This window comes from Natator depressus, chromosome 6 (assembly GCF_965152275.1).
Source record: "Natator depressus isolate rNatDep1 chromosome 6, rNatDep2.hap1, whole genome shotgun sequence".
Classification (NCBI taxonomy): Eukaryota; Metazoa; Chordata; order Testudines; family Cheloniidae; genus Natator; species Natator depressus.
Window position 1 is genome coordinate 37,437,837 of NC_134239.1, and position 12,311 is coordinate 37,450,147.

General features: G+C 38.1%; 1 protein-coding gene across 2 annotated transcripts in view; it reads left to right on the plus strand.

The window, feature by feature from the left end:
• Window positions 1–254: 254 nt before the first annotated feature.
• TEAD1 (TEA domain transcription factor 1) overlaps window positions 255–12,311 on the plus strand; it is a 208,363-nt gene continuing 196,306 nt past the window's right edge. For both annotated transcript variants that reach the window (XM_074955079.1, XM_074955078.1), the window contains exons 1-2: window positions 255–531; window positions 1,204–1,335. The gene's annotated coding sequence lies outside the window, so the exon portion shown is untranslated. The remainder of the gene's footprint in view (window positions 532–1,203; window positions 1,336–12,311) is intronic.

Here is a 12,311-nt window from a genome sequence, read left to right on the forward strand (position 1 = left end):
GCAAATGCCTCGGCATGTGTGCGATATCCCATTGCAGCGTCAGGTGGCTTTTCCTGTGACTCCCCCTCAGTCCCCTCCCCCTGTGATCTCTCCCCTCCCCATGGCTCCTCCCTCCTTCACCCCCCTCCCCGCCTGGACTTTCCTATGAGGTCACCAGCTGCTCCCTGGCTCCTCCCCCCTGCATCCCCTGCATGATGCGGGCCCAGGCTCCACCTCCCTGTAGCGAGTCCGCTCCTCGCGTTCATTTCATTCCTCTCTCATTCCGAACATTCTTAGCATCGCTCGCGCCGCACAAGCCCATCCGAAAGCCCAGCCCGCCCCACCACCGGCTTGGGCAGTAACTAATCACTTGAAGGGATTCAATAATCCTGCAAACAGCCAGCTATAGCCTAGATATAAATAGAGAAACTGCAGATTAAAAATAAACACGGGGCTATAAATAGCAACCCAAGCCCAGGGGGAGCTGGACGAAGTTTGCAATTGCATTGCAAAGAGCTGGTGGTGGTTGCAAAGGTGGGGAGTGGAGTGGAGGTAAGTTTTGTGTGTGTATGTGCGAGTATGTGGTCGCTGCTGCTCGGAGGGAGCTGCTGCTATGCTCATCTCTCTCCCTTTGCTTTGTGTGGCTGGGAGGGGGGGGGGTCTCCTTTTATTTGCTTGGAGAGCTACATAGGCAACTATGGGCCCCCTCTTTCTCCTCCCAACCCCCACCTCCAATCCCTGCAGGTGATCTGGGGAGGAGGGTAAGGAAAGGGACTTGGGGAGGGGGGGAAGAAGTTGTTTCCAATGGAGTTTTTGCTGCTTTGGGGTTGTAGCCAGAGCTGCAACAGGCGGCTGCTCCTGTTCCTCTCTCTCTCTCTCTCCCTCTCTCTCTCTGCTCCTTGCTGCTGCTTTCACTTAGTTGCCTGAGTCACTGCTTTGCAGCCTGGCGCTCGCTCACACACTCACACACACACACAAATCTTTGACATTTTTCACATTTTTCATGAAGAAGGAAGAAGTTAGGAGCGGCCCGGGGCTTGCAAAATAAAATCCTCATAATAATCCAAACTCTCCCAGCGTTGTGCCCTGCAAAAGTGACTCGCTCTGAATCGAGAGAGCTCTTGGGTTTCGTGCCTCGAGTTTTGTTTTCCTTCCCCCCTTTTCTTTTCCTCTAAAAGATGAAAGAAGGAATGTTCTTTTTTGCTGCTTCTTCTCCTTCTCCAGAGCTGCTGCTGCTGGTTAATTGCACATTCAAGTGGAAAATTTTCGGGAGTCAGCAGAAATATTGTATCCAAAAAAGACAAAGTCGCGGTTACAACAAAACTGAAGAGATTGTCCCTGGAAAACTTCCTTTCGGTAGGAACCATAGGGTTATTTATTTATCCGTAACCTTTTAAAGAGATCTGTTCTGCAGATGCCCACGGTGCTGATCCAAAGGCAGCCTTTGTTCACAGAAGTAAAATTTGCAAAGGAAGTACACTTTTAAGGGGGAGGGGAAAAGTTATATTACAGCCTTTGTAACAAAATTAAAACAAAAAAAAAAAGAGAAAGAGATTTGTTTTCATCCATCAGAAAAGTTCAAGCTCCTACCTCTGTTAATCCCATTCATGATTTCCCCCCTCCTCTCTTGAAATCTGTTTTAAATTGAATGGAGTCACTGTATAAAAATATTTATGAAACAATGAAATACCAGCCACCCCTGTTTCTCAGGAGAGTTGTTAACTTATTAGAAACAAGTGCCTGCCTTTGATTTGAAGAACTGAAAAGTGACCTCAATAAGTACTGGAATATTAGGGAGCAGTTGTGCTTTACATTTTCTGAATGTAAATGGTTCCCGATTTTTTAAAAGTTCCTTACAGAACACCATCTAACAAAGTAAGGGCCAGGAAGCATGTCAGAAGTCACTGACATTTTCTGATCTAAAATGTTATAGATATGAAATCCAAACTGAGATGGTACAGCACCTGAAAAAAGTAGCTATACAGCTGTATTCCTGTCCTGGAAGAATAAATACCGTTCCCCCTGTATTGATTAAGTTTGGAAACAATGTTGCTTATTACTAGCTTGTATAGTGCTACTTGCTTTCCGTGTCTAGATTGTCACACATAGCAGCTATATAATTTTAAAACACTATTCTTTAACTGAAAGTTCAGATACTACAGTCCATCTTGGTATGTACATCTATTAACTTAATGCATCTTGTGGAAAAATTCAGCTGAACAACATGGAGTATTATATACAATGCGATATAACATAGTTAGTGATTATAATTGCTTTGGGATTTAATCCCAAATACAGGATTTTTCATAGAATCCTAAATTTGGAATGCAGTATATAGTGTGTTGCCATCTCTATAAATAGTTGGGGAATACCATTACAGGGGCATTAGACTGTGCTGGTGGTGCACACTAAAACTATTAAAAATGATACAGACACCAGGATTAAAGTACTTTATTTTTTGAGGATGATGTATATGGATTTCAAACAGAAATGCCAGAATTATTAATGCAGTAAACATTCTTTAAAAAGGGAAACTAGAGATTTTGTATATGGGGACACATTTTTAATTTATAGCTGCTTAAAGAATGTTTCCTTTTTGAAAGAATTATGTTTAAACTTCCAATTTTTTTATCAGATATGTTTCTTTTTCATTATTGCTCATTAAATGTATATTTCCTACTGTGCTGGTTTTAAATTAGGTCCTAATGTATTTTTTTAAAGCAGTAGGGGTAGTTATGTGTTTTATCTGATGCTGATATAAACCAGCTGATCAAGCAAAGATATTTTGGTTGTAAGTGATGTACTTCATAGTTTTTCTTTATAATAGTACTTTCTTATTAAACGCACACAAAATATATTTTGAACTACAATTTCAAATGGTCTATTTAGCTGAAATATTTATATTTTCACACCACAAAAAGCAAACCACAGCATCACTTCAAATTTGGAATATGGCTTGACATTATGCACACTTCTTTCTCAGTCAGAGCGCAGAATGTGGCTAAAATAGAATGTACACAAGGAGTAAAGCAGGGAGAAATTTTGATTTCATGTGAGCCTTAGTAAGGACAGCTTCTGCTTAATGAAGTTTAATTTAGAGTGGAAAGGAACAATCTAAACGTAAGTGGGAACTGGGCCCTCAGTGAATTTCCAATTGAGATTGTTTATATTTTGGTATGTGTTTGTGAGCAACATGTATGGTATAATTTGCAACTTGTTTCTCTCTCTCTCTCTGTGTGTGCCAGGACAATGTACTGGTTTTGGATGGTATTAGAGTGGTTCGTAGGCTTTGGTGGTCTTTGACTGATAAAAGTCAAGCTCAATTAGGAGGAAGAAAGAACCCTAAATTTCTTTTTTAAAGTAATGATTATAGCAAAACTATAAAGTGTCCCTCAAGACTCAGAACATTAAAAATAGTTTATTATAGACCCTTAATGCTTCAGAGAAGCAAAAGTGTAAGAGAGACCTCTTTTACTTAATGAAAAGATGAAGGTGGTTAATAACTTCATTTTTTGTAATATAGTATAATTGTCATTAATAAACCCAAATGTCAAAATGACTATGCAGTCAGATTAGTTTCAGTAGAAATAACTTCTTTTTTTTTTTTTTTTAAGGATTACATGGGATTATTTCAAAAATATTAAATTTCTTTATGCAGTTTTCAGTGTATTTATTTACGGAGAGAGTGTTGCCTTAAAATTTGTGTCCTTCAAAAATATAACTGAATGTACCTTTTGTGTGATATATATATATACACACACACCATTTTTTAATCCAGCCCTCTTCTTGACATTGTTATCTTATGTCTAATATTACATATAAGATGGTAGAACACAGACACTATCTTTTGAAAGCTATTCCCTTATTTTAGAATTTAAAGGTTTGTACAATCGGGCCCTCTCTTACATTAAAGTCAATGGGACAACTCACGCAAGTATCAAATGCTAAGATATTTACAGCATATGCTTTATGTCCTTTGGCATAGTATGATATTTGATGTCTAAATGGAAAATCAAAAAGTAATAGTTATGTTTTTACATCTTTATTAATCAGCAGTGACTTAAGCAGGATACCCGCATCTGATAACCTAGTTATAAAATGTACAGGATGCATTTCTAGTCACAGTGAGTCAAATCAGTCCTGTCAGTACTGTTTTGACAGAAAATGCAGATTCTAGGCAAAGTTTGACTTTTTTAAAGTGATGTAAGTTCACAGTAACTCCACCAACTTTGTTAGATCCAAACATAACACTGAAAGCACCAACTGTGCAAGGGGCCTTATTTATATGAGTAAATAATAACTTATTTGAGGATCTAAATGTACAGGATTTGGGATTTAATTACCATTTTGTCACTTTGCAGTAATTTGCAAGGAAATTATTGTTAGTTGCCTTGAGTATAAAGGTTGTATATTGCTAAACTACAATCATTTACTATTGTAAAGCTTAGTTATGCTTGACAAACTTTTAGTCCAGCGCCAGACTTGAGAAGTCAATCAGCTGGCTAAGGGGAAGCTGCAGAGTGCTATTAGAGGTTCTGTTGCAGTCTACACAAATACTGTACTATTTAAATGTTAGCCTGTGCCACCTGAATGAATCAATTACATTATTTCTTGTAAAGCCAACTGATTCTAGGCCACAACTAATGACATGTTTTGCAAAGTAAAAAAAAAAATCTGTAATAAATCGTCCATGTAGGGCCTTATCCTTTACTTCAGTTTTTGCACAAAACTCCCTTTGACTTCTGTAAGTGGAACGAGGATGGAATATTATTTCCTTGCATAATTTTGTGTTTGAATTTTATGATTGCTCATTTCCAAAACATAAAAAGCGCCTAATTCAGTGCACTGAAACACCAGTTCCAAATTCCAACACCCAAATCAGTCACTTAGAAATACAGACAGAACTCTGCTGATTTAATTCTTCTGATGCATACAGGTCTTTGTGTGAAATCCTGATCCCACTGAAGTCAAATGGGAGTTTTGCCACTGGCTTCAGTAGGGCCAGGATTTCACCTTTTGTGTAAAACAGGTTAGGCAACTTTAAAAAACATACATTGTCAAAGACAAAAGGCCACCATGTCATCTTCGTGAAGCAGAACTGTCTGTTTGTTTACAAGTCTTTGCCACAATCTAATCCATAACAACTTATTTGACTAGCTATCTTACACAGGGAGAGTATGTTTGCTCCACGGACACTGAGCCACTAATCTTGTACTGTATGCATTTATTTGTTGCATGCATTTTTGTAGACTCATCAAGAACATTATGAAAATCCATTTAAAGTTTGAAATGTTCAGGGGAACTTCCATACTCATTGCGGAGATGCAGATCTTCCTTCTCAGCGCCTCCAAATTATATGAAGGTTCCCCAAAAGCAGCCCATTTTATTTTGGAGCTAGTCCAATAAAAGGTCTACAACTTCTTGTTCTTTGAATTTTAGCCTCCATTTACTGGAACAACATGATTATCACTTCTGCATCCTGTCGTATGGGTCCAAGTGGCTTTCTTAGATTTCTAGCTCTTATTAGGTCTTAATTAGACATTTTAGTCTGAGGTGTACTGTAGGTTGTAGCAGAAGCATATAAACCCAAAATGAAAGTTTGTTTGCTAGCTCATCTCTGGTTTCAAAAGATAGAATTTGGAACCTCAGTGTATGTGGAGGGGGGAAAAGTTCAGGATCTTGGGTAAAACGATTAAAATGCTATTGACTGAGAATCTAAAAAAATGATGAATGCTGCTGTTTTTACAGATACTAAACTGAAAACTGCTGCTAATGATGGGAAATGTTAATTATGTGAGAACATATTGAACGTATATTCTCTGGCATGAACTTTTTTAAATGCATCAACTGTGCTGCCTTTTATGCACACAGCTTTCTAATTATCATAATTCAGTACAGCTCTGGCTTTTGGAAGGAGTTCAAGTGCAATCGCAACTTAACATGAAAGGAGATTTTTTTTTTTTAAACTGGAATGTTCAAGAACAACTTGAAAAGATAATCTAAAAATGCTATATACTTAGCTGAGTATGAGTAAAAAAATACATGTATTCCTATAACTGGCTACCAAAGTAAATAAGATTATTAGAACAGATAGTGTTATCTGTGTATCTCATTATCTCACTCTCACACATTTTCATAATTGGATACCTTAGGTTGTTCTACCTCATATTGATAAACAGTATTTTTTATTTTGTCACAGTTCTTGAAATGATAAATGAAGTAAGTGGATAACCATATTGTTAAAAAGACACTTTCTGAAACAGTGCAGAGGTCAGAAATATAACTGCAGCATTAAAAAAAAAAAAAGGAAGAGTACGAGATCCTCATGATTCTTCAGTGTAAAGCAGATGTGAATCTGTCGCTTCTGCTTTGGCTCCACTGTAAATCATCCTTATCTATCACTATTCACACCTTGCCTTTATGGCATTTGACAGGGTTGTAAAAATTCCAATTCTTTCAAACCTCTTTAAAAGTTCTTAAATGCGGGGAAAATAACTTACATTTAACTTAAACTTGAATGATCCTTTCACATGCGTTTTTTGCTTGTTTGTTTTGTAAGGACCAAAGCATTAGGTTTGTCTGTTTATCAAGTTTCAAGCTTAAAATGGAAAAGACAAGTCTGGAAAAAAAAAAAAGATCACGTCTTACCCTTTTTACTACAGTACATGCTACGTTGCTAAAATGCAAAGAAAACCCCAGTGAAACAAAATGACTTCATTTGAGCTGGCACTTAAGAGCAGAATTCACTTCCATAGTGCTGAAATAAAAGAAGCTAAGTGTTTTAAATAGCCACTCCCCTAGGCCAGAGTGTTTTTTAGAAAAGCTCATTGTCTAGATTTGAGCTGTAGCAGTATGTCTGCCTCTGTTAAATCTCCCAAACCAGGCAACTCGATTTCTAAAGTTGACATCTGGTTTACTCTTTGTTCACCTGTTTAAAAAAAATGCAAATAGACGAGCAAGCCATTGCCCTAGAGCTCTTAAAAAAATGCTGTTGACAGTTTGTCAAATAGTGCTTCCAGTCTAAATCTGCAGTAGCCTATTGTTATGCCAGCAACAGGCAACAGAAGTTGTGGCACCATATGGCTAGTATATGCTTCAGATAAGCTATCTTTAATTTAGTTTACCAATAGCGTTTTGATATGCTTCATGTTTGAGTCACCAACCACTATGGGCTTTGGGTATTTTTGGTGCCAGATTATTCCTTAACCTTATAGGCATCACAATTATTCCCTTGGTGGAATCTCAGTGATGCTGTTGAACAATAATGCTTGTTTTTGGAATTAGCCAGGGCATTCTTTACATTGTTATCTTTTGCTTTCAGTCATGAGATTATAATTTGGGAATGCTGTTTCAGTCTTGACATGAGAAAATGTCAGAGCAGACTAAAAGAAAACAGGAAGTAAATTCACACAGTAGCATGGAGAGTGCGCCCCCCCGTTTAAAAATAGTGTGTGTAGGTTTGCATTTAGTAATGATGGAAAGGAAATATGGTGTTCTTTTTATTATGAACAATTTCCTTTCTAAAAAAACAACAACTGTGTCCTGCAACTAACTTGCAGTATTAAAGTATTCTATAAACATCTGAAAATCATTTCATTTCCCACATCCCTGATTCCATCTTTATTCTTAAAACAAATCAGCCTGGCAAAATTTGTTGGTTAATATCAAGGCGCTGACTAGATCTTTTGAATATTGCTTTCAAGATCGACTGAAAACCTTCTGCAAGGCTCTGTGGAAACTCCTTCATTCTCAGTTTTTTCTAATCAGCTTGCCTCTTGCAGCAGGAAAATAATAATTCTAACAGAGTCATCCATTCAAAGCTGGGTGGATGTCCTCAGGGTTGGATCTTTCTGCATTGCTTCTGACCTTGTCACACATTCCTCTCCTGCTTCTGCCTCTATGGCTTCATCTCTGTTTTTGCTTAAAGGGCACCATGTCTCTATCTTCTGTTTCTTGGCTCCCCTTCTCTCTTTCTACATACATTTCTTTGCTCTTGGGCTTCTCTTTATTAGGCACTCTCTCTGTAAGATGCCATTTTTCCTGTTCTGTCAGTCTCACCACTCCCTTCCTCTCTCCTCTGCCCACCACAGTTCTCTTCTCCAGTTACTTTCATGCTTTCTCCATCTGGTCTCTTTTGCCAGTCCTGATCACAACACTTCTTTTCGAATACTGATTATTTCTAAGCTTGCATTACTTTGTTTATAGTGCCTTTGGTGCTCATGACATGTTACTGAGCAGTAAGAGGATAAGGTTCTTGCCCAGAGGAACTTATACCCTACATTTAAACCAATTCACTGATTCTGCCCTTCAGTGACTAGAAGGGGTCAAAGAGAAGGGATACACTGTCTTGCTTCCTGTATTGTAATCGCAGTTTAAAAACAATTGTAATTGTAAAACCAATTCTAAGTTAAAATAGTTCTCAGGGAATGTGATAGATTGACAATGCAGGAAGCAGGACAATATTTACAGACCAAGTATAGATCAGTCAGCGACTCTTGACTGATCCCCATCACTGTGGCCTGAGTACTAACTTGATGGGGACACCTTTAGTAGTAAAAGCATAATTCACTGCCTTTGGCCTCTCTGCTGAGGCTGCCAACAAAGGGGGTTTAATTGTGCTGGGAGATTTATGATCTCTCTGTTTTGAACCTGGTTTGGAAATTACCAGGTCATTTCAACTGGGCCACCAAAGAGCTCAGGTAGTCTTTGGTCAAGTGGCATGTTTTGTGGACGGATAGTAACAACTTTTGAGAACTTCCAACCTGGTACAGATTTGATCAGTGATCCCTCACTTGATCTGATGTATGTAGGGCAGATTTTCAGAGGTTTGCTTATACCAAATGACCAGTGAATGTGGAAGACCTTGGTCCAAATCCCTCCTCTAAATAGTTTAGAGCAGAGCCTTAAACCCATATCTCCCAGGTGAGTGCCCTAACCTCTGATCTATAGGATATAGTGAGGATTTGAACCCAGCTCTCCCACATCCTGGTTGAGTATTCTAACTACCAGGGCATAAGGGGGGAGTGGATCGCCTCAGTTTCTCTTGAGAAAGGGCTTACCTGGCTTAGGCACCTAACTCCAGGAGGAGGTTCATGGCTGTGAATCCCAAGTGGAGCTTGGTTCCTAACTCACCTTGAGGGGTAGGGATTAGGATACCCCCACCTCTTCAGTGTTTCTTACTGGCTAGCTTAGGTGGCTCCCACTCAGCTTGCTGGCTTTTGTGAATCCCCTTTTGTTCCTAACTCTCCCCATTGATTGAACAGGGAGCCTGGGTGCCTAACTCAGGACTATGGATTCCGTGAGGTGGCAGGGCCCCTAAAAGTTGGGAATTGCAACACTGGGTTTTGCAATGCCCAAATCCCCCTTGTGAATCACCCTTTGTATCTAAGTGCTTACAGATGAACGGCTTGCTATCCAGTCTTCAGTCCACTGACCCATCTTGTCATCTCTCATGTTGGACTGATGGGACAATTAAAATGTAACATCTGTATTTTCTTAACAAGTAAGACAAGTCTTTACATGGTTTGATTTTGTGGTTAAATTTTAGAACCCAGGAAGTTTGAGTTAATTTGGTATCTACTTAAGTGGGTTTTCCCAACCCTTGCTTGGATACAGTTTTTGTTGTGCAATAGCAAATCCGTAGTGCCAAATAAAATGTATTTCATTCAGTAAATTTACTATGATTTATGTATAGTAATTTCTTTCATCACTTCTTGGAATGTTTAGTGCATGCCCATTATTCAGTTACAAAATATGGATTTGAAAGGGCATATTGTAAAGGCAAGGTTTAAAATATGCAACTTTACATATCCAGTTCGTATTTATTAGGTTGCAGTATCAGTTATATGTTTTGTTAGCAAAACAATGCCACATAACTCAGTCTTGCAAAACCTCTAGAAACAATACAGAAAAGGACTGAAGAGTAACAGAATTATTATAAATCATGGTATGTTTGGAAAATTAACTAATGTCCTGGCCTGTGAGATTTTGGAAACAAATTAAATAATCCTTTTTTTTTAGGTAGCAGGCTGCTTTTAATGGTTCTTCTGTATTAAGGAAAGTACAGTATTGAAGGTTATTTATTTCTGGGCATGCAGCACGGGGTGAAGAGCCTGCAATTCAGCTAGCAAGGCCTCTGTGCCCTGAGGTAAACTCTATTTCACAAAGGGAATTTTGATTATGGTCTACTGCTCTGTAGCATAGTGGAGGCTTCAAGAGGCAAGTGGTAAATGCTACTAAAGAAAAAGCTGGATTGGAGCCACTGACGTCATCTAAGTAAATCTGCTGTAGGACTATAGCCATAAAATGACTGCCAGCCACTGAGCGCACTTTGGCCTTTTCTTGTCAACTGTTTTAACTGCTTTTTTTTTTTTTTAAAGCAACTTGCATTTTGTTTTCTTTTTCTGTGCAAGTCCTGTGCATGTTGAATGTGTACAAAGGCAAAGGAACACCCCCTCCGACACTGTACGTCCGCATGTGTGTAGCTACAGTTGCCATTCAGAAATAAAAAGTAATCCAGTACTTTTCCATACATGATGAGAGCAGAATTAAGCTTCCCTCTCAAGCTGTTTCTTAGGTAAGAGGCTGGCAGTTCAGGTTACAGCGTACTGATGAGATTTCTGTTGCAAGCAAAAATGTTTTTGATAGTTTAGCAAACATGCTTTCCTGTATGGAATAAATTATAAAATAAAAAGATGACTGGCTGCAGATTCTGTATTTGCACAAATGATTTCAGGAGCTTAAGATCCAGTTGACTAGCACTGTAGCCATTACTTTCAGATTGATCATTGCAATGCTATGAAAATGGAACTTTCCCCAATTTACTGTCACCAGCTGGTCCCCGATTATACATGGTTACATAAATCATGTATCAACAATAGCAACACTAGAGTTTGTTGATTAAAATGTGGCTGTAGATATTTTTGTACGTGGGGGGATGATATCTAAAAATACATCTGATATCCCACCTATCCTCCACTTCTGGGAAGTTTAGATGGGTCAGGATCGCAGCAAAGATACTAGGTTTGGATTGTGGCTTTTGAATTCCTTGTCAGCATTCTCTTGGAAGGTGATCACATTTTTGCAGCTAATTTGGGAGGCATTTTTTGTAGATGTATTTTGAGTCACTGTTAGGAAAGTAAAAATGGGTGTATAGTGAAAAACATTTGTAATTGTTTAGATAATATTTTTCCTCTAAAATATTTTTCTTCCTTTAAAATAGAAATTAAGCATCATTCAGACTGGTTTTTGAATTCATGAGTTTTATGATCAAAAACATATTAAAACCAGTATCTTATCCATGAATCATTAGATGAGTCAGTTCCTGAAACCACTATACAAGCCACACAGTTCTTGGCTACAACTGAATGCAGGAAATCCAGGCTTCAATAACTTCCTTTCCCAGTACTGGCTATGGCGGTATTAGTGGTTAGTATATGCTGCTCTTGTAAGCAATCGGAAGATGTACGTCTGAGGAACAAAGGCACTCAAGTCAATTTGCTGAAACTGTTTATAATTTGTGGTCTTGATTTGGATGTCTGGATATATTGGCATATACTAGATTATGTGCAGCAATCTCTCTCTCTTTTTTTTTTTCAGCAGTAAAATTCAGAATGTAAAATGCAGTGGGCAAAATTCTTCGACAAAACCCTTCTACCAGTTTTTCAAAAATCTTTGATGTTGCGGAGATTTTTAGTGCTATCAGAAGAATAACAAACAGCAATGCAGAAAGGCTGAACATTTAAGAGTGCATTTGAAATGTTTATTTAAGTTGTTTTATTTTTATTCTTTTGTAACAAACTATTTTATGCTGCTTCAGTGTTCCAAGGGAACTTTAAAAAAACCCCAGCCAAACAAACTTGGAACTTGTAAAACAAAAACACATGATTTGTTTTTTGGTCTGTCTTTTTGCTGTGAAAACTGTTTGTCTCCTCATAACCAAGGACACATTGATTATCTCTAGCTCAGTACAGCCATGTTGGCTACAGAATCCATCTCTTTGAATATGAAGTGTCTGAACTACCACAGACACTTCAACATCTGTTCAGGTGAAAGTAATTTTTACCTGCCCAGACTAAATGGGTGAAATTCAGCCTTGTTGTAATTCAGATCTGAATGCATTTAGATCAGGAAAGAATTGGCCTATTATATTTTTCTTAAATATTCTGAAAGATAGCTTGGTATCTTTACGTTTTGGCTTTCAGTCATCAACTCTGTAATGGAAATAATTAACATCCCAAAAAACCCAGCATCTACCTATCTTTAATTCTTCTTCTTTGTTCTTATCTCCAAAAAATTGTCCTGCCATAACAAACATATAATGCAAGTCTGGA